Source organism: Symphodus melops (genome assembly GCF_947650265.1).
Source record: "Symphodus melops genome assembly, chromosome: 19".
In the NCBI taxonomy this organism is placed as follows: domain Eukaryota; kingdom Metazoa; phylum Chordata; class Actinopteri; order Labriformes; family Labridae; genus Symphodus; species Symphodus melops.
In genome coordinates this window covers 12,988,505-13,012,050 of record NC_136709.1, presented here as the reverse complement: position 1 = coordinate 13,012,050, position 23,546 = coordinate 12,988,505, and the positions used below count along the sequence as shown (strand labels likewise).

General features: G+C 42.2%; 1 long non-coding RNA gene across 3 annotated transcripts in view; it reads right to left on the bottom strand.

Moving 5' to 3' along the window:
* Positions 1-1,511: 1,511 nt before the first annotated feature.
* LOC306840440 overlaps positions 1,512-23,546 on the bottom strand; it is a 56,918-nt gene continuing 34,883 nt past the window's right edge. For 2 of the 3 annotated variants that reach the window (XR_013781329.1, XR_013781330.1), the window contains one exon: positions 1,512-1,936. This is a non-coding gene — a long non-coding RNA (uncharacterized lncRNA). The remainder of the gene's footprint in view (positions 1,937-23,546) is intronic. The other variant, XR_013781331.1, reaches the window with a different exon arrangement.

Sequence of the window (23,546 nt, the reverse complement as noted above, 5' to 3'; positions counted from 1 at the left end):
AGCCCATTCTGTGTGACACAAAGTGAAGAAGGAGCTCTCATTGTGTTGGGGTTGAGGCTGGGAGAAGCCAGCCAAGCAAGCAGGCAAGCAGGCAGGCAAGCAGGCAGGCAGGCGGGCGGGTGGCAGACTGGGCTGTGACGGCCCCAGCAGCTGCAGGGCTAGCAGCCTGATAGATGGCTCCCATATACATCAGTGAACATATAGACAGATGGCCCTCAATGCCTGGAATTTCCAACCCAGGAAGCAGCTGTTCAGCCTAACCTCTGCTGTCCGTCTCACCTTGTTGTCATGGAACATTGAGCAGAGAAGGAGAATGTGGATGGTGACATGGTACGGAGAGCGGCGGAGCACCACAGAGCTCCAGGGTTGGGACAGAGGAAGGGGCAGGGGTAGTCGGAGCTGAGGCATGGCTTGCTGAATTTACATTAGATTGCACTTTCTCATTCTGTCTCCTCTCTCTAAACCCCTCCTCCTAATTCCACCCCCCTCTTTTTTTTTTTTTTTTTAAGAGAGTCTTGTTTACTTACTCATGACCACATAAACAGAGATGGAAACCCAAATGCAGTCAAACCTCTCTCTCTCTCTCTCTCTGTCTTTCTCATGGATGACATAATTGTTGTAAATCACTGCGCTGGATTAATGCAATCTATTTTTCATCTTCTCCCTGGTATTATCCCCCCTCCATCACATTTCTAGGCTCAGTCTGTGAGTGTTACATAAAATATTGATCGCTCTTGTATATTTCTCTCATTGTATGTAAGCATTTTTACAAGCTGACTGGTGAGCAGAGGAAACCAGTTTTGCCCCCCCCCCCTTTCTTCCTTCTTGTACTCTCTGTAAAAACTTTAAGTAGCTCAGCAGATTTTTGTTCCTCTCTCTTCTGCTTCCCTGCATCATCCCTGAACACAACTGAGACGACTTTAGCAGGGGAATATTGGCGCTGGAATACAGGAAATATAAAAATAGGATCATGAACAGTTGTGAGTGCACAGGTCAGTGGGATTTTAAAAACGGTGACTTCTTTTTCGGAGACTTTTTTTGTAAACTCTGAATCTGATTAACAAATGAGAAACATTTATATATTCATGTAGAGAAATCTGAGCATGTATTAGTCTAAATAATGTTCCAGAAACTGCTGAAACTACACAAATGTAGTTTACAGTGTACACATATGTTCCATGGATACATTTTTAAACCTTCCTAGACATTTCAGGAAAAAATAAAAAACCTAAAGAATGAAACCTGGCAGGAATTAAAAAAAAAGGAGAAAACATACACATTTTTTTAGATTGACTTTGAAAGGATTTAATGTTTGTGCCACAACCATATGTCACTGGGAGGAGCATCCCACTAAATGCTTAATTTGCATAACTTTTCATAGGCTCTTTTCCAAAACAATCACGACAGATTTTGGGATGCTCTCTCACTGGATAAAAAAAAAAGAAAGAATGGATGTTTATTGAGTCTATAACAACCGCTTTTGGAATGAAAACAAAGTCTACTGCGAGCACTCAGGCATATCAAATTTATTCTGAGCACAGCAGTGAAAAGGGACAGTCTATCAGGATCAGAATACTAATATGAAATATTCTGTGGTTAAAAAAAAAAATAAAAAAAAAAGAACAAAAGAAAAGTATTGTAAAGTAATACAGAAAGTTTATGTAAAGCAAATGGGAGTAGAGTAACTCATCTCCACCCCAGGTCCTCAGCAGCTGTCTTCCACATCTGCATATTTGTAATAAACATAACAAGGGTAATAAATGTTATTTTCTCTGAAGTAAGCGCATCACAAGTGGAGGTGTCATCTAAAACGTATTTGTGATGTGCTTGATGAAGCCTGCTCATCCCTCTGTAATGACACCCCTGCCTCTCTCATGTGTTATGCATCACATCTTGTTACCGTCTTCCTCTGAGCATGGCTGTCATCGTGTGTCTTCTTAGGCCCCTCCGGAAGCATCGTATCAGCCAGGGGGGGGGGGGGGGGGGAGATACATGGCGAAGTGAGAGAGGGGAAGGGGGAAGCGGAGCGTTATTAGATGCCTCTTCAACTTCTCAAACTCCAGAAGGTGTCATTCTCATCTATTTTTGCTGAGACCACTGGTTTTTTTTCCTCTCTTTCTCTCTCTGCCGCCGCCGCGCCAGACGGATTCATTACAGAGCAGAAAGGAGGCGGTGGAATCAGTGAAGTAGTAGGTGTGAGATCTGTTTGAATGTGTCCATTCTCACATAAAAACACTTTCAATGCGGTGTTTTTTTTTTTGTTATTAGAACATCCCTCATGCATTATGCATATCAAGTTCACAGAGAGTATCATCGTTTACCAGCTCTGATGAGCATAAGAACATTTTGGAATCTACTTGAACCTCCTGCGCTCAGATTGTATAGGAGGTGTTTAGGAAGTTTTTGCAGACAGATTTCTGTTGACTTGATTCCAGTGGAACAGTGGCAAAGTGTGTGAGACTCTTTCCTGTTACATTCTCCACAGTTGTGTTTTGCTTGCTATTATTTAATTGTGCCGGAGTAAAATCGCAGCACTCTCTGTCCTAGGTTTGTTTGTGTAAACCAATCGGCAACCTCTGGTGTTGAAAAATGAAATTCTGCAGATTGTCGAGTGTCTGCGTGATGCTCACTGAAGTCACATAAACACTCCATTAAAAAAAACCAGCCTGTTTTTAATAAACATGTTGAAAGCTTGGTTCAGAAAAAATAATGTGTATGATTGGTTCATGTCTCCGTCGGCACACACTGTCCAGGGTTTAGTGTTTTGATTGCTCATAGGTTTGGATTTCATGGAGGGATCACAATAAGGTGAGGAACTGCCAGATTGACAGGCAGGCAAAGTGTAACGGTATATTAAGAGGCTTTAAACTTGCATCAACTCCAGCTCTTAGACTGTCGCTGGTTGACCGAGGCAGCTAAAAAAAAAAAAGTAGCCTGCTCTGCACTGCCCGGGTAGTGAAAGGACTGATGATGTCATCACTGACATCAGTGGGTCATACCGCCTGAAAGATTTTCCTTTTCTGGGATGTGGTCTTTGTGTTCATTCCTTACCACTTTCAGATATTAGAAGGATCGTATCATATTGTTTAAAAGTTAATCATGTTGTTTAAAGAGGAATGTGAAAACCTCGCGTTACCTGATTTGTTAACTGAGCAGCTCATGAAGCCAGGAGACGTTTGCTATTGTAGAGAGAGAGAGAGAGGGGAGGACATGCTTCTGTTAACTCTTGCCTATGTTTGATTTAATTATTACTTCATTTGAAAAATAACTATTTTAAAACCTAGACCTGAGATGGAGTAAAAAAACAAAGCTGTTTCAATCATCCTTAGTGGGCCTCCATTCACATGTGATGGTGTCTTTTTCGGCAGACACTCTTTCCTCCGTGTGATGTTTTGGTTGTCTCCAGGCGCAAAGTGGATGTTTTTCCCCTAATGCCAAAGTGAAGGTGAGTTTGGGATCGGCTACAACAGCACCATTGGATGGTGTTCAAACTAGCAATATTGCGTACACTGACGTACTGGCATGAAAGAGAAAACATAAGCCCAGTGAGGCAAAATGCCACGCGGCCAAAGCTCGCTCCAAAACAACGGTCAACCTTGGATTGGCTTTCACCTCTGGACGTGGAGTTGGCCTGCTTTCTGTTGGACAGGCAGCTACCAAACAATGGGGTTCAGATGGCACTTGCTTCCCAAATGAAAAGCTTTTCCATTACAACCAATGTCATATTCTTGGATTCTGGTATCAATACAAAACCCAATGCTGGTTTCTAAACTGCTATACTGACCCTGGTACTTAGAATGATAATGAAACTGATTCTGGTTTATTAACTGACACTGTTGGTGTCTCGAGACATAAGTATTAGCACTGATGCTAACATTGAAACTGGCAGCAATACTTGTAATCATCACAATTTGTATTCATCATGATACTGGTCACCATACAAGTATCTATACTAATAGCCAACTGGTTATGATACTGTTACTGATATCGAAACAAATTGAACCTTTTGATTTTATTTTTCATGTATCCATAATCTACAGAAAATCAGGTCAAGCCAAGACGTTCACTCCATATCACGCAAGGAAAATAAATAATCTCTTATAAATTATGCTTCTTAAGTAGTGCATGCATAATTGATCGCAAGAAACATTACCATGGATTGAGGGATAAACTCAGGTTTTCCATAACAGAGAGTGCATTTATGGCACAAATGCTTACAGACAGCCTTAATTCTCCAGTGGCTCCTTGTTGTGTATATCTATGCATTTGCAACATAAAGACATGGAAAAGCACACAAAAGAGCATACATCATCGCAAAGTTACTTTTGAGCATCTTCTCCATTAATCATCAAGAGGAAGACGGGATCTATATGGAAAGACTGTTGCAAACTAATGACTTTGCCTCTCTTTGTAACCTTCCTCTGACAGCTTTACTATTGGGTTACAAGGAGAGTCACACCAGTGCAGTCCCCACTGCCTCATTTGCATAGAATTAATGATGCATGCATATGCAAATAAGCATTTTAAACAATGTTGATTACTGCCTATGTATTCATAGGCCAACAGTCACACATGTCTGACATGCTACTTCTGCATGTAATTTGCACCACGGTAAAGGGCAACTGGTACTGTCTCTCACATAGGCTCATCATGGCTGCAGGCGAAGTGATAAACTCTTATCTTTGTCTTCACTGATGTTTATTTCTTGGTCTGAATTTCCCCTCTACAAAGTCACCACATCTATGATCATCCAAACAGAGTAGAATGAGCTTCCATGTCACTTAAGGCTACATGAAGATAAGCAACATTGACATGTTCCAATAACATGTTTTCCCAAGACTTACGCTAATCTTTTTTTCTGGTTCTTTATCTTCAAGTCCACTGTTAAAAAAAAAAAAAAAAAAGCATCATAATTTGTCAGCCACCCACACACACCCACCCACACAACCCTTTAAATCTCCAATAGCCTTTTCCTTTCTTCTTTAAGACACAATGAGTCAGGATGGGATCATGTTTTAGACCACAGATGTTCACGACTGTCTGAGCCTGTGGATACATCAGAGCATGCTTTCATCCTGCTCCTGGCCTGCTGAGGCCCGCAGAGGCCCATAGATGCCATCCAGACCGGCCCTCTCATTTGGTTGAGGGCTCTTCAGTTGTAGGCCAACAGCACTGAGAGCCTTTGCATGTCAATTCCTCCCCCTTGTCTTCCTCTTGCCCCCCCCCCCCCCCCTCCTCAGGTCAGCCCTGTGCTTTGACTGTTGCATATCTAATATCTACATGTCGTGCTATGACTTATCGCCGCCCCTACAGCAACAGTCAAGAGTGGAGAATGTCATAAAAAAAAAGAAAGATAGAGGGAACTTCTTCCACACTGATATAGAGTAAATAGTGATGAAAGCAGTAAATGATGACTATTTCTTGATATCTTAGACCATATAACCAAGAGAAGATGGGTCATTATTCTAAATATAATAGAGATTGCTTGTAATGTTTATTATGGGAAAGACTTGGCTTTTTTTTCTCTCATCTTATTTTCTCTTTTACAATCGGGGTCACAACCTCTGCTTTTACAGGGTTCCATTCCAACACGTATTACACTTTACTGTGTCAATATTTACGATGTGGTTGTAACCTGCATGCACATTATATCGAAGCATGTCCCAATTTGCATTTATAGACTTATTCTAAATGGCCTATTTCACTTCTATATATATTCTTTTAAGGGTATCGCTGAAGTTGTAAGACAATGTTTATAGTTCATGGGCTCACGAGGTTTTGCAAACAACCCATTTCTTGTGTTGGCTGACACCTATAAAAACAGTATTAACATCAATATACTACTGTATTTTTCTACTTTAAAAAAAAAACAAAACAAAAAAAAGATTTTTTATTTCTTTAGCCTGTCACAAAATGGTAATGAATGCTCAGGGGATGTTTACCCCATTTAGATTTCATAGAACTTGGTGTCTGCGTTGATTAATGTGTGCCTAACCTACGTTTTCATTATGAGAAGAGGTGTGTACGTGCACGTTTGTGTGTGTGGGGGTCTATTTGCTTGCTGGATGGGCGGGGGGGGTTATATTTTGGGGTGGTATGATTGAAACCCCCATGCCTCTATGTGGAGGTAATGAACCTGAAGACAAGCAGCAGCTAGCCTGAAATTTCATGCATTGAGAGAGCGTCAGGGCATACATAAGGCTGGCTTGGTCATTTGTTATCGTTAATCTTCACATTTATGGCTGCAAATATGTTATTAGGAGGTGTGTACTGAGTATTTCACTTTGATTGGGCTCTGCTCGAAGAAATATTGATCAGTCGAGTTGGGAAAGGGACAGACAGAAGGCCAAAGTGACCGAGACCTTGACTTTGGACATCTTCAGAGGCATGACCGTGAATGTCTGGCTCATATTTGGCATCGCCGGTAATTTTTCTTTGCAGGGGAAACAAGGGCATATGAACCCCATTGCATTTAGACCAACCACTATCTGGCTGGGTGAGTAAGTGACAGCATACATGAAAACCAAGATAGGGTCCGGCAATGACCAGCAGGCTCCTCCGGATTACATCGGAGGAAATCCTATCCATCTTCATTCAAGCATTGCAGTGCTCAGTGGAATGGTTTGGTGGGGTGGACCAGATTCAGATTGGCTGTGTTTGTGTGTGTCCTTGTATATATGCATAAGTCATCTCCAAGTCACTGCTACCCCAGACCTCACTTTCTATTCCAGTCGGTTTTGGATAGCTCTTAATATGCACACTTGCACCTCTCCACTGGCTGCAGAATTAAGTCCTAATAAGCCGACACAATTCCTATATTAATCATGCATGGAAATGTTTATAGGTAAGTCGCGACTCACTGGGAGTTTAGGGTCAGAGGCAGCAGCCCTTGCTTTATGCCGCATACAGCTCATGTCTACTGCCATCGAGAAACACCAGGGCTCAGATCTCAATCAATTATATAGCGCTCTGAAGCCATAACAGCACTTACTATTTGCCAATTCAAGCAGCAAATCCCATAATAAAACCAACAGCGACCTATCAAACCCGAAAAGAAAAATGTGCAAGTTAGTTTATTAATGAACCACGTCTTGTGTACCTATTTATGCAGTGGCATTGCTAACACCATATCTGTCTTTGTAAGTCAGAAAACAATATGCCATTATTCATATTAAAATTCAGGGATGGAAAATTTCCAATTCATGAAAAAGGTTCCACATAAACATGCAGGGGTACATTTAGGGGCAATGTAGTGGAACTCACTGATCAGTGTCTGATGAAGGTAACATTTCTCTCTGTCTGCGGTTAGACTAATGTGAAGGGGAAGGCCATTTGGCACAGTGCATCGGGTGACATTTGTGTAGATGTAGTGATTTGTGGAGGAAGACGATTGCAATAGAAAAATGTGTGAATCAGCAGTCCTCTGTGCAGTGATGTCATGGTTGCAGTCACTCGGCTCCTTATATGCTCGCATGCAGAATGTGCTTTGTAATTGTGCAATGTGTTTAATCAAAGTCCCGAAACGCTTTGTAGTGCAGATAAGGTACGAGCATGAGTTGTTCCCTCGTGTGAGACAGCACTTTCTCTCAATTTGGGGCTGTATCCCTGAAGTCCTCTTCGTGATTCATGATTACTCCTTTTTTTTTTGCTATTCATACCCACATTGGAATACTTTGCAAAAAGTTGAAATAAAAAGCATAACAGGATGTATAAATGAGGAAAAAGTCAGTTTTGCCCAGGCATAAATAAAGACACTGTTAAGCAGTGCATGTGATGAGCAAAGTCCTTTCCAGCCAAAGTGACAGCATACTTTGCCTGCTTAAAATGAGGATTAAGCTGGGTGTTGACCCGGCAACCAGGGGACTGTTATCCCAATCACAACCACCAGCCATATTTCATGCTAATAACTGCTCGTTTTATTAATTTGCTATTAAAAGTGGTGATGTGTATACATATATATAAATAAATTATCATGCTACATGTCATCAAGATTAATGGAAAGACCAACAGACATTGCATTTATGGAAATTACAATATTACTCTTTGTAAACCGGCGTCCCCTGCTAATGGATTTTATGCACCTTTATGGCACAGAGACACGGCACCGAGAGAATAGAGATCAGGTGGGAAAATGTGCAGGTCATTATGTATCTGGACTCACAACCTTCCTCTCTCCTTAGCCCGGCTTCAGGCTGTAAATTAGAAGGACAAGTTCTGTGCGACGATCACTGTTTATTGCTCGGTTTAAATTCAGTCTGCATTCAGAACGGTATATTATGGGATGCAGCTTTAAAAAAGAAAAAAAGAAAAAAAAAAGAAGAAGGCTGCATTTAATATAAATGATCTGGTGTTGATTGTGATGGATATACTATGCAGAGACACCTTGCCTTCAAGGGCATCGAGGGATAAGCTATCATTTTCTTCCTCTTACGCGTGAAGGGAAGAATGACGGCGGGTCCAATGTCATCACAGTGTCTACAACGACTGCACTGTGCGACTCACGGAGGCGCACGTAAGCTGAGGTGTAACAACAAACACTCTTCCCGGTCCATTCTGGTGGACAGTTTAACTGTTTGCCAGGCACTCAACATGAAGTTAACCTAATTGTAAATATACTCCTTCGTTGTTTCTAAGGCCTTTCATTGCGCGACAGGAAATAACCCTCTTCTCACTCGATTCATGATTGGGTGACCTTCTGTCACATATTTGCTGAAGCTACAATAACTTTAAGTCTCTGTAGTGTTTTACCTCCTCTTACCTTTGCTGATATCTCAATAAAAGGAGTCAAAGTGACCCAGCTTTATAAACCTGTGCTCAGCATAATAAGCCTATGTTACGATTAATGAGATACCCAGGGCATTATTTGTTATCTTATATATCTTATTGATTGCGTTGTCTTTCATCTTCGCAGGCGCGGACCCTCTCTCTGTCTCTCTGACTCTCACCACCGACTCTCTTTCCACCCTCTGGCTGTCTGCTTTGCTCTCTCTCTCTCTCTCTCTCTCTCTCCGTCTCGCTCCCTCGTTCTTTCCCCCCGAGCCCACTGTTCTTGGTTATATAGGAGCTGTTGAAGGTTGAATAGTCTTGGCATGCAAAGTGCAAGCTTGTATAACTACGCTTCCATTACCTGCAGCGTGTGTGTGCTAATAAGTCATCTTAAGTCAATGACCCGTATATATCAAGCTTCTTAAGAGTAGCGATCCAAGATCACTGCCCATGCAGGTCCTCTTAACCGTCTTATTTATAACAGACTTCAAAGGCTCAACTGATTCTCCATCAGGCCTCACACTGTCAGATGTTGGGTGAAAACGCCAACTGGCTGCAGGGGAATCGACAGGCTCACACACACACAAGCATATACATACATGCACACACATACAAGCTGCGCCTTAAGTGTTGATTGACCTGGTCTCAGTTCCAACATATAAGAGTGACGCCTGCAGGAAGCTCGGCAGCTACAATTCTGTTTGATCCCATCCAGCGGTGCAGCTACTGGCAGATTTTAAATGCTGCCCGTTTATTGAAGGAAAGCTCGGTTGTTTAATGGAAGCAGAGGGGATTGGAAGTGACACAGCATAAACAGGAACTGTCAAACAATTAAACAGTGTAAACAGCACAGATGAGCCACTGATGAATCTGGCTGTCAGAAGCCATTTAGTGAGGCTAAGCCAAGTCGCCTGAAAGGTGGTTTTATCTGTCCGGCCTTCCATCTGTGTCTGGACCTTACACTGAATTACACTGTTTCTCATGAGGGCTTGTTTTAAAGCATGGAATGTGAATCACGACTTTTATTCAGCGGTGGAAAAGGTACACAAGTATAGACGCTCAAGTGAAAGTCGCTCAGTCAAAGAAATACTTTGAGCTACAGTTTAATGTCTTTTGGATCTGATTTCAAAAAAGAAAATCCATCAGCTGCCTTCAGAGCAAAGGCAGCAGGTAAAGTGTCTTTCAAATGTAACCGGAATAAAACTGACAACTTTACCCAAAACATAATAATACCAAAGAACAGATACTCAAAAACAATGTGCTTCAGTACAGTATTTAAGTGAACTTACAGTGTTTTGTTCCAAGTCTTTTATTACTAACTATAAAGTGTGAACAAGTTAAGCTTTAAGTGTTGTGTGTTTGCTCCAACGGGACCTTTTGAACAATAAGTTATCCTCTTGCATGGTGGAGCCTGGGAATTTGGGAATACGCAGTGTAAGCACTATTACTATAAGGCTATTAACCTTGACACCGTTATGCAAAGTGGAGAAGATTGGCACTAAATAGAAAGAAAAAGACTTCTCCTAATTGAAAAATTACAGGTGAAGTTGAGACCGAGGGAGAGTTCTTAGAGAGAGAAAAAGAAGGAAGAAAAAGAAAACTCGTGTTGATGGCTGAACAATCCCATTGAAGCAATGGATATCAATGCAAGTGCCTGAATCTCTGTTGTACGGTTATGATAAATGAGCGCTCCTCTTTCGTGTCGGGGTCCCCTGACCGACAAATAGCAGGCTAATGACAATGGCCAAAACATATGGTAATGGCCCTTCACAATGCCCTGCTATCAGTAACACCTTAAACCTGCAGGGCAGCTATTCATGTGAACTATAGAGCCTTCTTCATATTTAGTGTCTATTGTGTATTGTTAAGGATGATTGAGTATCTGATTAGCATTATGTTTGCTGCCGCTTTATTCACTCCGACCCTTTTGTGTCTCACTGAATGAGAAGATGTTAGAAACGATTTCAACACACAAGTGCGGGGCAATACCGAGAGGACATTTTTATTACTGTTTTGGATCTTTTTGGTCGAAGTCAAAGCCACGAGATAGAGTTTTGATTAGCTCGCCAGCTGCAAACTACAGTATTGAAAAAATGAAACCAATGTGTTTAGTGAAAAAAAAAACTGCAGGTCTTCTATAGTTCACTTGAGCTTGGCTCCAAAAAGCCAAAGAAAACCAGTTAAAGCTTGTTTTTTTAATGGCGATGTTAATGTTTACAGCTGGCTAGAAAAAAAATTCAGCTTCTGAATTTGCCAAAAGTTTGAGTCAGCAAGTTCCCCATGGTGACGGCATCATTGGGCTTCAGAATGATTCCTCAAAAACAAACAGGGGAAACCCCACTCAGACTACGCCCATGTTTCAAAAAATCCATGTTAGCTAGTCAGTCATCGAGCCTTTTTTTTTTTTTTTTCTGGATTGGGCAAATGTTTGTCTATACTGTCAAAGGTTTCCGTGTAACCACAAAAAAGTCAAACCGGTAATACCGCAGTATAGTCTGCAACTGGGTTTCGTGGGATCCAAATCTTCCCAAGTGAATTAGGATCATGTTGCCCATACAGTACATCTCTCAAACCTGGATTGGATTAACTTTCTAATCTTCATTTTAATTCCACTTCAAACATCCTAAATCAGACCCGCACACATACACATGCATGCACTACCTCCCAAAACTCATCTACAGCCGATGTCCCAGTTGGCAGTGACCAGAATCCTGAATCCCGTCTTAGCTTGTGTGAAATATAGAGTAGTTCTCCTCTCCCCTGTGCTAATCCAGGCCCATCCTTCCCCACAGCACTGGCCTGTGACAGATACAAAGTTACAAAGCTGCTAATCTCAGTGCCCCTGTAGCCTGAGGGTCAGTGGGGAGCTCCTCTGCCTAAGCAGGGCCACACTGGGAGGCCAAGGCGGGAGATAGTATAGGCCTCAGTCCTCAGCGCCAAGCCCCGCCTGTCAGATTAATGCACCTAGAGGGACATGGTGTTTCTTATGGGCCGCAGGCTCGCAGGATCACAGGCTCACAACACGCGGGACTCTGTACTTATTACAAGAGCGAGCTGGAGATGTGTGCTATCACACTGCTAGCGTCCAATCCACTTTCACGTTTGCGCCGAGAGATTAGGACCAATGGGAAGAGAGAAAACAGCGCAGCGAGACAGCTAGTCTGAGGCGCCGAGATAAAATGAGTATGTTCTGTTTACATGTTTAAGTATAAGTGTGAATTTAGCTTAAGGGTAACATGTAGCTCACTAGAGAATAACTCAAATTGCGCACTAGCCGAGAAAAAAAATGCTCCTCGCCCTGCCCTGAAGGATGCAGCAGTGCACTTACATGATGATGGAGAACTAATTCAATAATTAATGGTGATAACCATCATCAGCAGCCCAAATCGATTCTTATCTTAGCCTGTGTTGAGCAACGCTACATTTTTAATGTTCTTGTCATTTTGATTAAGATCATGTCATTGCCTTTGTCCCTACTTATGGCGTGAGTGAGAGACCTCAGAGAGCTGTTTTTGTGTTCAATTAGCCCTATCCAGCTCACAGCGCCCTCAAAGCCATATACATGCTTACTTTACAACGTATACGCTTTAACATTTAAACATGGAATATATGCATATACATAAAATATGCCTGTGTGAATATGTGCTTATGTTATTGTCAGAGATGTGATGGTAAAATCAAAGTACATGAAGCAGCACTTACATTTGTAGGATGTGTATTACAGTTATGGTGGATGAACAACTAGAGCCTGAATAATATGGATTCTTTTAAGGCTGTACTAAATATTAATTTGAGAAAAAACATGCACCAGTTACCATTTAAGAATAGAATAAATGTTTATTGTCTTCCCACGTTGTACACAAATTTTGCTGTACGTCTCCTAAAAGGCAAAAACAATACTAACTGCCCGTGTGTTTAAGCTCATACACATGTGCACATGATATTGTGACAAAGAAAAAATGGTGGCCAAAATAAGGAATTTTTTCAACTTGAATGAAAACATCTAAAGTGGATAGTGTGTTTGGACCCAAATAATTATGTAGAGGGTTTCAAAGATTTCTCTTTCTGAGAAATATGGCAATGAAAGAATATTTGATACTATTTGAAAAGTCAACCAGCTCCACTCTGAACCTACATACCTACATTCACTGTTGCATGCTGCTACATGTGCCGCAAATGGAGGATTGTCAGCTGGATAAACTTAGGGACTTTACTATTTGAAAATTATCTAATCATTAGAGTTGGGGTAAAAATCGAAACAGCATAATATTTTGTGTGGCGATATGATATAGTATCGTAATAACAACATACAGTGTGGCCTCTGGTGATTCCCACCCCTACTTATTCACGTTAAAAGACCCAATAGACTTGGAATGTGGAGGTGTATAAATTGGTAAACTTTTAAGACAGTAGAGAATATTTTCTGATGGTCCGATGGACTGTGAAGGCATACGTCAGTCTGGCACTAATAACAAGATTATGTAAATTAACAGTAAAAAGGAAACTTTAGCCTCACTGTGCTAATACCTTGCTAACATTTGGGGGTATTAAAGTCAACTTTTGAAGCAGGAAGTTTAAAATGTACTTGTTCAACTGAACTTGTGTGTTCCATGAAAGTAGGTCTGGAAAGTCTTTCTCTCTGTTGGCTTCAGCATGGAGCGATTATTTGTGTTTTATCCCATAAAACATAAATTCTACCAATTTAAAACTGAAACTGTGAGCGAGAAAACATTTACTATTAAGTGAAGGATACAGTTTGCATAATTAGTTAGGTGGTGTTTAAGAGTGCTTCTATTGCAACCAACAAACCCAGTCAAATGTCAAGAAATCCAAAAACCTTCTCGAACATGATTTCCATTTGTTGACCATTGAGATTAGCTTGCAGGCACTCTGAAGATAGACATGGTATGCATCCTTCCAATTCCCTTTTTTTAAATCATGCAACAAGATTTTAAACTGCCACACACAGACTTGCAAACTAACACACCTGCACCTGCAACAACACAGCAGCATCAGTGGTAGATACACCACAAATGACTAGAACCCCGAGGGCTCAGGCTGCCATGATGAGGAGGGATTAGGAGTGGTGGGTTGTCAGCAGGATGCATTTGTGAGTGAGCTTGTGTGTCTGTTAGTGTGTGAGTGTGTTCGAGAGAGAGAAATCTTGCTGTTTTGGTATCACACGCCTGCTGAATCTGTTTGGGGGGGGCTTTTCTGGCCTAAGGATGTCCTTGCACATGAAATCCTGAAATCTTGCCTGGAATAGATGAGGTGTTAGAAGGGGACGCATTGGAAAAATCAGGTGTAGGTCTCACATTTTGTTAAATGTGAAAATCTTGGCCAAACGCAGAACCTATTATTTCCATCGCGTATGCAGGTTCTAGCATACTCACAATATTCCAGGGCTGCTATTATATCACATCCATATTCAGATATCAATTCCACTACAGCCAACAAGATAAATGATGGAACGCCAGCAACACCAAATGCTTTCCTGTGTCTCAATTGTAACCCTGTTTCATATTCATAAACTCTCCACATGACATTTTCCCACTCTGGTGTGATATCCTGTGTCCACACGGCACTCTGTTTAGAGTGCCTTCTCATCCAAGCTCTAATTCAAAAGCCTAAAATTATGGTCGAGTTAAATGTTCTGTTCCTAATGCACTGAAATAATGCTAAATTACAGATGGCTGGTTTTATTTGTGTGAATAAATTTGTGAGCTTAATGGTTTGTAAAACATGTTTTCTACGCATAGTTTACAAAACAGCAAAAAGGGTGCTGGAATCTGTGTTATCCCATGAAATACAATTACTGTTCATCTAAGCAACGTACAATAATTAAGGGAAGAACAAAACACGGTCTCGTTTCCCGCTGTGAGTTGTGAAATTATTCTATAAACAGTTATGACTTGATTTTTTATGGTGATCAAAAACCACTGAAGCGTTTTAGTGTCAGTTTTTCGGCAACAAAACACACTGTGGCTCGCACCCAAAACGTGTTGTTGTCGGACATATTGTACCTAAACTCTGAACATGGAGTCCGCTCCAAATTGGGCTATAAATAAAAACAAATTCTCCATTTAGGATGATGATAGTAAATTTGAACCATATCTGATCACTCTGTCTGAAAATGATATCTACTCCTAACAGATGGGAACACACTGCCCACAATTAAGCAGCACATGGCCAAGATCTGTCCATTTCTGGAAAGTAAAGCTGACATATTTTCCAGTTATCTGCCAGTATCTGACATTAATCTGGCAGTAGAATAAAGCATTTGGCACAGCCTCCAGTGCCAGTGGCGTCGAGGGTTTCCTGTCTGCATCATCTGACAATACTCTGTTTGGTAACATGTTTTCATCAGATTTAAAAATAAGATTTAGAGCTGATTTTGATGTAAATTTGAAGAAACCTGTTGTCACAATTATTCTCGAATGCATCTGAACAAAAGTTAGTGACAGATAAAGGGACGCTCTGCCCAATTCTGTTTGCACCGAGCGTGCTCATAAGCCCCATATTGGAATTGTCAATTATTTACATAAAGAATGATACAAAAATGATCTATCAATTTATCAGCGTTACACTGTGTGACATGCTAAATGTGCAACGTGGTTGACAGTGACAGAACAGAACATGGGGGACGTCTGGTAAGCAGACTTGATCAAGATTGAGCGCAGCAATAATCAAACACCATTGGACACAACACCTGCTAACGCTGCAGAGGTCTCAATTGTTCTCCCAATGTTGGAAAAAAAAAAAAGAAGAAAAGATGGGTACTGTCTAATCAACAGAGCAGTGGTGTTGGCAAAGGGTTGGAGGTTATGCCCCCCCCCCCCCCCCCCACCCCCGCACACACACACCCCCTTGCCCTCCCCCTCCAGTTGTTTTTCCACTCACAACATACACAACTCCTCTCGCGCCGCAGAACACAGGAAAAGGGGCGGAGTTCCAGGCAACCTCAAGGAGTCTTTTATTTTGAGTTAATGGTTGGACAAACAATTCTCGCCTCAGAGCCATGCCCTCTGGTGGGCGTGGCTGCAGCCCCTGGCTTTGGGAGCTGCTCTCTAATAAGCATCCTTTCACCCAAAAAAAAAAAAAAAAAAAAAACTCAATATTTGCTCAGCAACTGGAGGAGGACATGGAGGAGCCGTTAGGGAGCAGGATATTGGATGGCTATGACAATGCACATGAAGAACAAGAGAAGGGGAGGTGGGAGTGAGGGATGGATGGAGCGACATGGAAGGGGTGGGGTGGGGAGGGGGGAAGGGGAGGAGTAGGACGGGGGATGAAGGAGTGGTGATGGTTGGGTAGAGGGGCCTTTTCTACCACATATAGCACTACGAGGAACAGATGGGGCCTGATAAATCCTGAAAGGGAGGCATTACCTGCCCAAGTCACCAAGCAGCCACAATTATCACAGGGCTCTGGGTTCATTGTCAATTAGAGTGGCAGTTAAAGCCAGGCAGCAGCTGTGGCAGATGGCTGCAATCCAGAGAGGCTGGGGGAGCCGGGACAGAGGCCAGCCCCCAGGCTCTCTCCATCTCTCCTCCTACTTTTTCTCCACATCTCTCCGAAGGAGAAGGGGGTCCACTTTCTTAGTGTGTGTGGCAGCGAGAGAAGGGAATGTGTTGAGACACCACTCATTAGAGAGATTGCAAGAAAACAGTGTTGTTGACATGGATTTTTTTTTATTTTTTTTTATATGTGCTGAAATAAATCTTGCATCAACCTAACAGCATTTTTTTTGTGATGTCGTCAGCAAATAGCGCATAAATTCTATGAGCGAGCAATTAGTATTTCCAATTTTTGCGGTTATAGCAAATGTCTTGGCTGACATCGGTGACCGCAACCAGTAATTTATGAAGGTGAGCTCATGATCAAGAGCTGTCCCACTAAACAGAAGAATATACGGACTTTGTCGGCTGGGGGATTAAATTAACTACACACAACCGGATGGTTTCAGTTGCTGGTTATTGCGAGTTTGCTCCTTTACGCGAACAGCGATTGCAATCATTGAACAGATTACCATTCAGAACGCTGTCCTGATGGAGAAAGTGGGGGGAAAAAAACTCTCTGGGGTGTAGGTTTAGGCTGTAGGTTTAAGTGTTTGTGTTCCATCAGTGGGCCTGCCATCTTTGGGGGAAGTCTGTGGGCAACTGAAGGGCAGCCTTTTGCTGAGTTTGTCCCGTGATCTTCCAAGCAGTCTCCCCTCTGCCTCCCAGCCTGAGCCAAGGCTCACCAGCAGGCTTCACTTTCAGCGAGTACCACCATTCATCACCAGGCAGGGGTGCTGGAGGAAGGAGGTGGGGTTAGGGGGTGTGCAGCAGGGGGCCAGTAGGGGGGGGGGGGCAGTGTGTGCCCCTCACCCCTCCTCTTCTTCTCTGCAGGCTGCTGAGAATATAGGCCTCTGCCACAGACAGCAGCCACACTCCTCTCTTACATCCTCACAATGGAGCTCCAAATTTATTCAGGGGAGGAGAGACCTGCTCCCTTCTATTGCTCCCCTGCTCCTTCACCCTTGTCTCTTGCCCCCTCCTTTTCTGTTTTTTCTCTCGCTGTTGCCCTCTTCCCTTGACTCTCCTCCGTCCCCCCCCACCCACCCACCCACCCTCCCTCCTCTATGCCATGGGTCCCTTTCGTCCTTTTCTCCCCAATGGGGCATCATCCCTCCTACTTTGTTCCGCCAGTCCCAGGCCCAGCGTCTGGGCTGTCCTGATAGCAGAGAAGAAGTAGCAGCCTATCCATCTGCCTGCCCCGGGCCTGCCAATGAAGAAAGAGGTGCAGAGGTCCTCATTCATAACAATAGCCATTAACAATGCTAACAGCTCTGCTGTTGCCGCTATGGAGGCTGGGGAGCAAGAGGTTGCAGCGAAAGGGACAGGGGGCTGCACAGCCTGGAACTGCAGGGGCCAGACAGTAAAGTGTGAGCAGGGGTCCTGGGAGGGCCTGTCGCCGGGCAGAGTCGGAGATCGCAGAGATCCGATAGGTTTACGGGACAGACGGCCCTCTGAAGCATGTTGTTAGGGCGTTAAGCAAGCCCTCTGAGTCTCCCAGGCCTGTAAAGAAATATTGATTTTTCTTTTTTTTTTTTTTTGCCTGTGGTCAGACAGCATGTGAAGTCCTGTCCATGAGAAGCTCGCAGCTCTCTCAGACTGCCTTTGGAGGTAGCTTCACACACAGTTATTTAGGAGTCAGCAGTGTTTGTTCCAGATACTGAAGACTGTTTTCATTTTATATTTATATATTTATATTATATATATATTTTCAAAAACAGTCTTGAAAACTTACCGCATTTTCCGGACTGTAAGTCACATCAGTCAAAACATGTGTCATGAAGAGGAAAAAAAGAAGTCGTGCCGGACTACAAGTCGCATATTTAGAAATATATTTCACAAAATCCACGACCAAACAGACATTTCGGGTAAAGCAAGTTATTCAACTACACAATACCAAACAGGACAACAGGCTAAATAGGTGTCTGGTATGTTACAGTAAAAAGTTATTCAGCTACACAACAGCATAAACAACAAACCAACAACAGGCTACCCAAGCTCTTGATCTCATTCCACACCACTGAATCCGACCCCTTCTTCACCTTCCTTGTCGCTTTTGAACACCTACGCTAACCTCGGAGGAAGATGAAGCGCTGTCTCTTCTTCTGCGGGGCTACATAGTTGTCACAAGCCCAGAGCGCCCTCTCGTAGACGGGAATGTTTACTCCTTGGTTCATGTCAGTCAGTACGCACATAGCCTTATATTTTGGTACATAAGTCGGACCTAACTAGAAGTCGCAGGACCAGCCAAACTATGAATAAAAGGGGTGACTTATAGCCCGGAAAATGTGGTAAAGCAAAATCTTCTACTGAACTTAAAATATGAAACAAGTGCAGTCTGCGTAGCAACATAGCAACACCACAGAAAAATGTACTTTCTACCTCAGCAAAAAATACAGCAACAATGTGGGGGAACCTACTGACAGCCACACAATGGCTGTAATGATGCCCAAGTAGGCCAAATTTACCTCTGGTACTTCCCCAGCTTCCCTCCTGAGTTTTGACACATTTTCACATTTATCAGGAATGCCTATCTGTCTCCAGTAACAACAAAAGGCACCCCCTCCAAAGAAGCACACGGCATGGAGCCTCCTGTGAAATGGTTACAGTAGGCCCTCCCTCACTGTGCCTCGCATCGCTCCAATCAAACTGTCAAAAAAAAAAAAAAGAGAAGCACAGACTCCTTTGTATTGAGCTCTTTTAATTAGATTTGGATGGATTTCAAATCTTCTCTTGTTTCCTGGAATGATTCGGAGTGAAAGAAGAAACCCCTACCACAAGATTAAGCACTAATCATTTCTTTAGTTACAGCTGCCGAAATGTGTCCATCTGCCCATGCATTCAAACTACCAGTGGAGCTCTTGCTTTGGATATGTAAATGTCTTTGGTTTAGACACAGAATTAATTCACTCTTCTTTCGTTTTTTGAAAAACTCTACACAAGACATGTGCAGACATTGAGAACATACAGTAGGTATAGTGTATTCTTTCATCACATCCTATAAGCCACTTGTGCGCAGGCTGTCTAGACTGTTGCGGGTGCAACTTCATTTGATTAATCGGCCGTGTATCATTCTCCAGTTCCTTCAACATGCAGCGCAGTAGAGGTATGCACTTGATCCTCACAATCTGCTTTCATCAATACAATTGGATTTGTCTACAGGGCAGTGAAACATACTGTACATCATCAATGATTCTGATCAATATGATCCTGTTATGGCAACTTATTCAAGATGGCACAATCGATACCGCACATAGTCAACATCGCTGTCTTCCAGGCTAATAGTCTTCACTCGCCAGTATGGACTTCAGCTCTTTCCAAGACCTTGAGTGGACAGAGCAAACAGGCTGGAAGCATGATAGCGTGTGAAGGTATGGACAGTTACCGGTAATGGACCAAGCAAAGCTTAAAGATTTTTTACCCTCACAGTGTGTTTTAACTGTTTTGGTTTTTTTTTCAGCAAACACAGCGGGTAAACAATGATGATGATGTGATGGCTCGAGAGGAAATTGCCTGGAAAAACCTGACACAGACTATGCATAATTTGCAGACAAAATTGTCAATGAGTTAATGATCATGGAGAATTGGCAGAGCGTTTCTGCCTTTCAATCCATCTCTAATGCTTTCATTTCTACTGGCAGACGCTGATCTCTCTCTCCCCGTGACAACAAAGACCTGGTACAAACACTGAACTGTCTGCAGATCACAGAATGAACCGAGACTGAAATGGATTTACTTGCTGTGCGGCCCTTGTTTGAATCTTCCTCCAATACTATTTTGGGTGAAAGTTTCCATTTGATTCCAGTTTGTCATCTCAGTAATGTCCAGCATTGCTTCTGCTTTATGACCCTTGTTGTTTTTGTTGGAATTTATATCATGTTTGTGATAATTTATGAAACTTGAGGTCATTAAAATAAGATATTACAACAACAAAAGTAGAAAACCCAATAAGTAATTTTCCCCATCAGCTAATAGAAACAGTATGGTACCAGCAATGGCTTCTTTAAGTGTCGATTCAGGCACAAAATACCTCTGCATTAAGACAACACAGAAGCCTGTGTTAGCAGGGGTCTGTTTTTTAAGGAACCAGTGTGACGATCGAATACGATCCACGAGGAGTAACAGATTGATGTGTTAAGGCTTAAAGACGCAGAAACACTGCCCAACTGTTGGTAAGACTCACAGAAAGGATTCGCCTAGAAACTCATCACCGTGGTTACTAATCTAATTTCTGATGCTATTAGATTCAACATGGTTGATTTGGGCTTAGATATTCTACCAGTTTATTTGAACTGAGCAAATGGACTTTTGAAGCAACAGAAAGCACTCCCTGTGTAATTTGGTGTAGCTTGAAAATGAACTGAGTTTTTTCTGTTGAGCATACAAACAGATCTGTTGGTTTATCTTAAGGTTTGTAGTGATTTCTTGTTTTAGATTCAAAGTATGACGATACAGCCACTACTGCTACTACAATAGAGGAACAAGAGGGATAAGTTCATCCAGATTTCCGCCATATAATATTTAAGTAGTACAGGCAAGTTGTCAGAACTTGTCCTGCAGGCTATCTGAGGGGGAAATAAAGAGCCTTCCTGAGAAGCCATATGTGTTTCCTGATTGATTGACTGACGCTACATGGATCCTGTCCGTTCTGTTTTCATCCCCATTCTTTAAAAAGTTGACTAGAGAAAAATAAAAATGTCAGATAGAATGAACTCTGAATCTACAACTGGGAGAGCTTTCATTCAATGAGAGCTTTCCTTTTATCTTCCCATCTGCCACTACTTTCTATTCTGTTAATACTGTCAGCTCTCTCAAAGTATTATCAGTAGAATCCAAACGGGTGAAGACGACGCTTTGGAAAAACAGGAAGAAAAAAAAAACAACAACAACTGTGTATCAGTGTCTTTCTTCTGCTGCTCTTGAAAAACATTGCATCATGAAGTGAGGTTGTATCAGTAGTCAGTGTATACAGTAGATGGAGGTAAGCATGGATCTGATGCAGTGCACTGTATCCATAGAAATATGGATATTGCATGTTTAAAAAAAGCAAGTGACAAAAATGGGATGTCTGCTGATATGGTAAAGTGGGAAATAGCTTTTTCTGATTGGCTAAAGGTATCCTTCAACAGTGGTACAGGGTCTGTTCTGACCAGGACCTACTCTATGTTTTACACTGACTATTAATAAGCACCTCATACAACCTAAACAATCCAAACATCCTTAAATACACATCCACTTGTTAGTGTTTCAACTATTTTTTTTATTTACATAGCCTCACACGACTCCTGGAGAAAATTAAAAGTTTCCATCTGTCTGATGCTCAGAGTCAATATGCATTCATTTTGTATAGCGTGTAATACTCTGGCGGCTGGTTCGTTCATGCACCTGACTGCTTATTCAGAGCCCGACATCCTCAAAGGTAACTTGTGAGATTCATTATTCAAAAGCATAGAAGCAAATTATTTTCTTATTTGCAATAGCTGAGGGCAATATTTTCTCCTTAGTCGGGCTTGCCAACAGAATCCAAATCAGAGCCCTGAGGTATACAAGAGCTGGGATTTTCTATCAGAAGTGGAACAATGTTTTAGGACAGACTGCACCCCATACAGCTAACCCTCTGCTTTCAAAGCAGGCTGAGGATAATCTACAAAGACATTCTGGCTCCTTATAAAAAAGGAAGGTTGGCAGGAGAAATGTTATTGCTTTTAGATTATTATGGCAGCTGATATTTGTGGAACATCAAGGTGTTTAAGGAAAAATCAATACTTCCCAATATAGTGCTGCAAGCATGCTTCTATACACCCCCCTACCATGACCCCTCCTACTTCTTTCCAACCCTATGTGCACAAAAAAATATGGTTCTACAAGAATAAACAAGTGCTACTAAATTGTATAACCACATCAAGTTCTATTGATATATTGACTTTCACAAATTTATTCCAGTACTTTGTGCAAATCCTCATAAATTGGCTGTAAGCCAGGCTTTTTTTTTTTTTAGGTCAGACGGTGACTTATTGCTGGTATCAAAACTGCAGGGCTGACCCTTTCACATAGAACATGAATTCAGCAGACAAGTGCACAGACACAGCTAAAAAGGGTCTTAATTTCCTGCCTGTTTGTCCTTCCACTCTGCGCCCTCTTATAATGTGTTCATCTTCCCAGCATACATAATTTAATTCACTGTCACATTAAAACTGAGAGAGAGAGGAAAAAAAACGATGTAAAAACAGTGACCCTGCTGGAAAAAGGTGTGGCATTTTTTCACTTTCACAATTTAAAAAGGTGCAGGGCAGTTCTTGTCTGGTTTTTTTTTGTTTTGTTTTTTTTGTCTTTCCTGCCCCCTTGCCCACAAAAATGTCAGTGCACACCCCCAGACGCCTGCAAAAACCTACTACAAGTATTTTTTATTTTTTTTACATTATGTGAAAATGAGAATTCCTGTCATTCCCCCCCCCACCCCCTACCCCAATCAATCCCTGCATTGGATTTTGTGCAGCGGCTGACACTACTCAATAACTGTAAGCTCTTGATACATGTCATAAAGCATGAACTCTGTCTGCTGATAATGAAGCAGGTGACTGCTGTATGGCTTCAGAATGGTCTCAAATGCACAGTTTAATGACTGTGTGTGTGTGTGTGTGTGTGTGTGTGTGTGTGTGTGTGTGTGTGTGTGTGTGTGCGTGTCATCCTTGTGTGGCTCCTTCGTAAGGCTCCTGTCAGGTCCGTAATTGACAGTCTAAGTGGGGCAGCCGAGAGGCCAGGCCCTGTTAATTTATTTTCTCAGACTCTCCATCCATATTTATGAGCCCCTGCTGTTTTGTCTATCACCGCCGATCAAACTTACTGTGTAATTGTACTCGCCAAAGCAAGAGAGCCGCCTGTGAGTGGTCACTCTGCCCCGCCACACTCAAATTAGTCATCATTATTTCATTAATTCATATCTTCTGACCAGGACTGGACAGAAGGAGAGGAATAGAGGGAGACAGAGCAAGATGCCAGTGGTGGCCGTGATTAGAGATCAGGAATAGAATAAGCTGCCAGAATCGGGTCATTATGCCAGCACACTCTGATCTGGCTGAAACTAATTGCTGTGGCTCCTGTGGGTGTGGGTCCCATCTCCTTCTTTGCCCTAATAGCTGTGTCTATCACGGTGTGACACAAACTCATTCATCATTAGTGTAATGACATTCTAAACACAATATACTGGAATCTTATAGGGAGAAT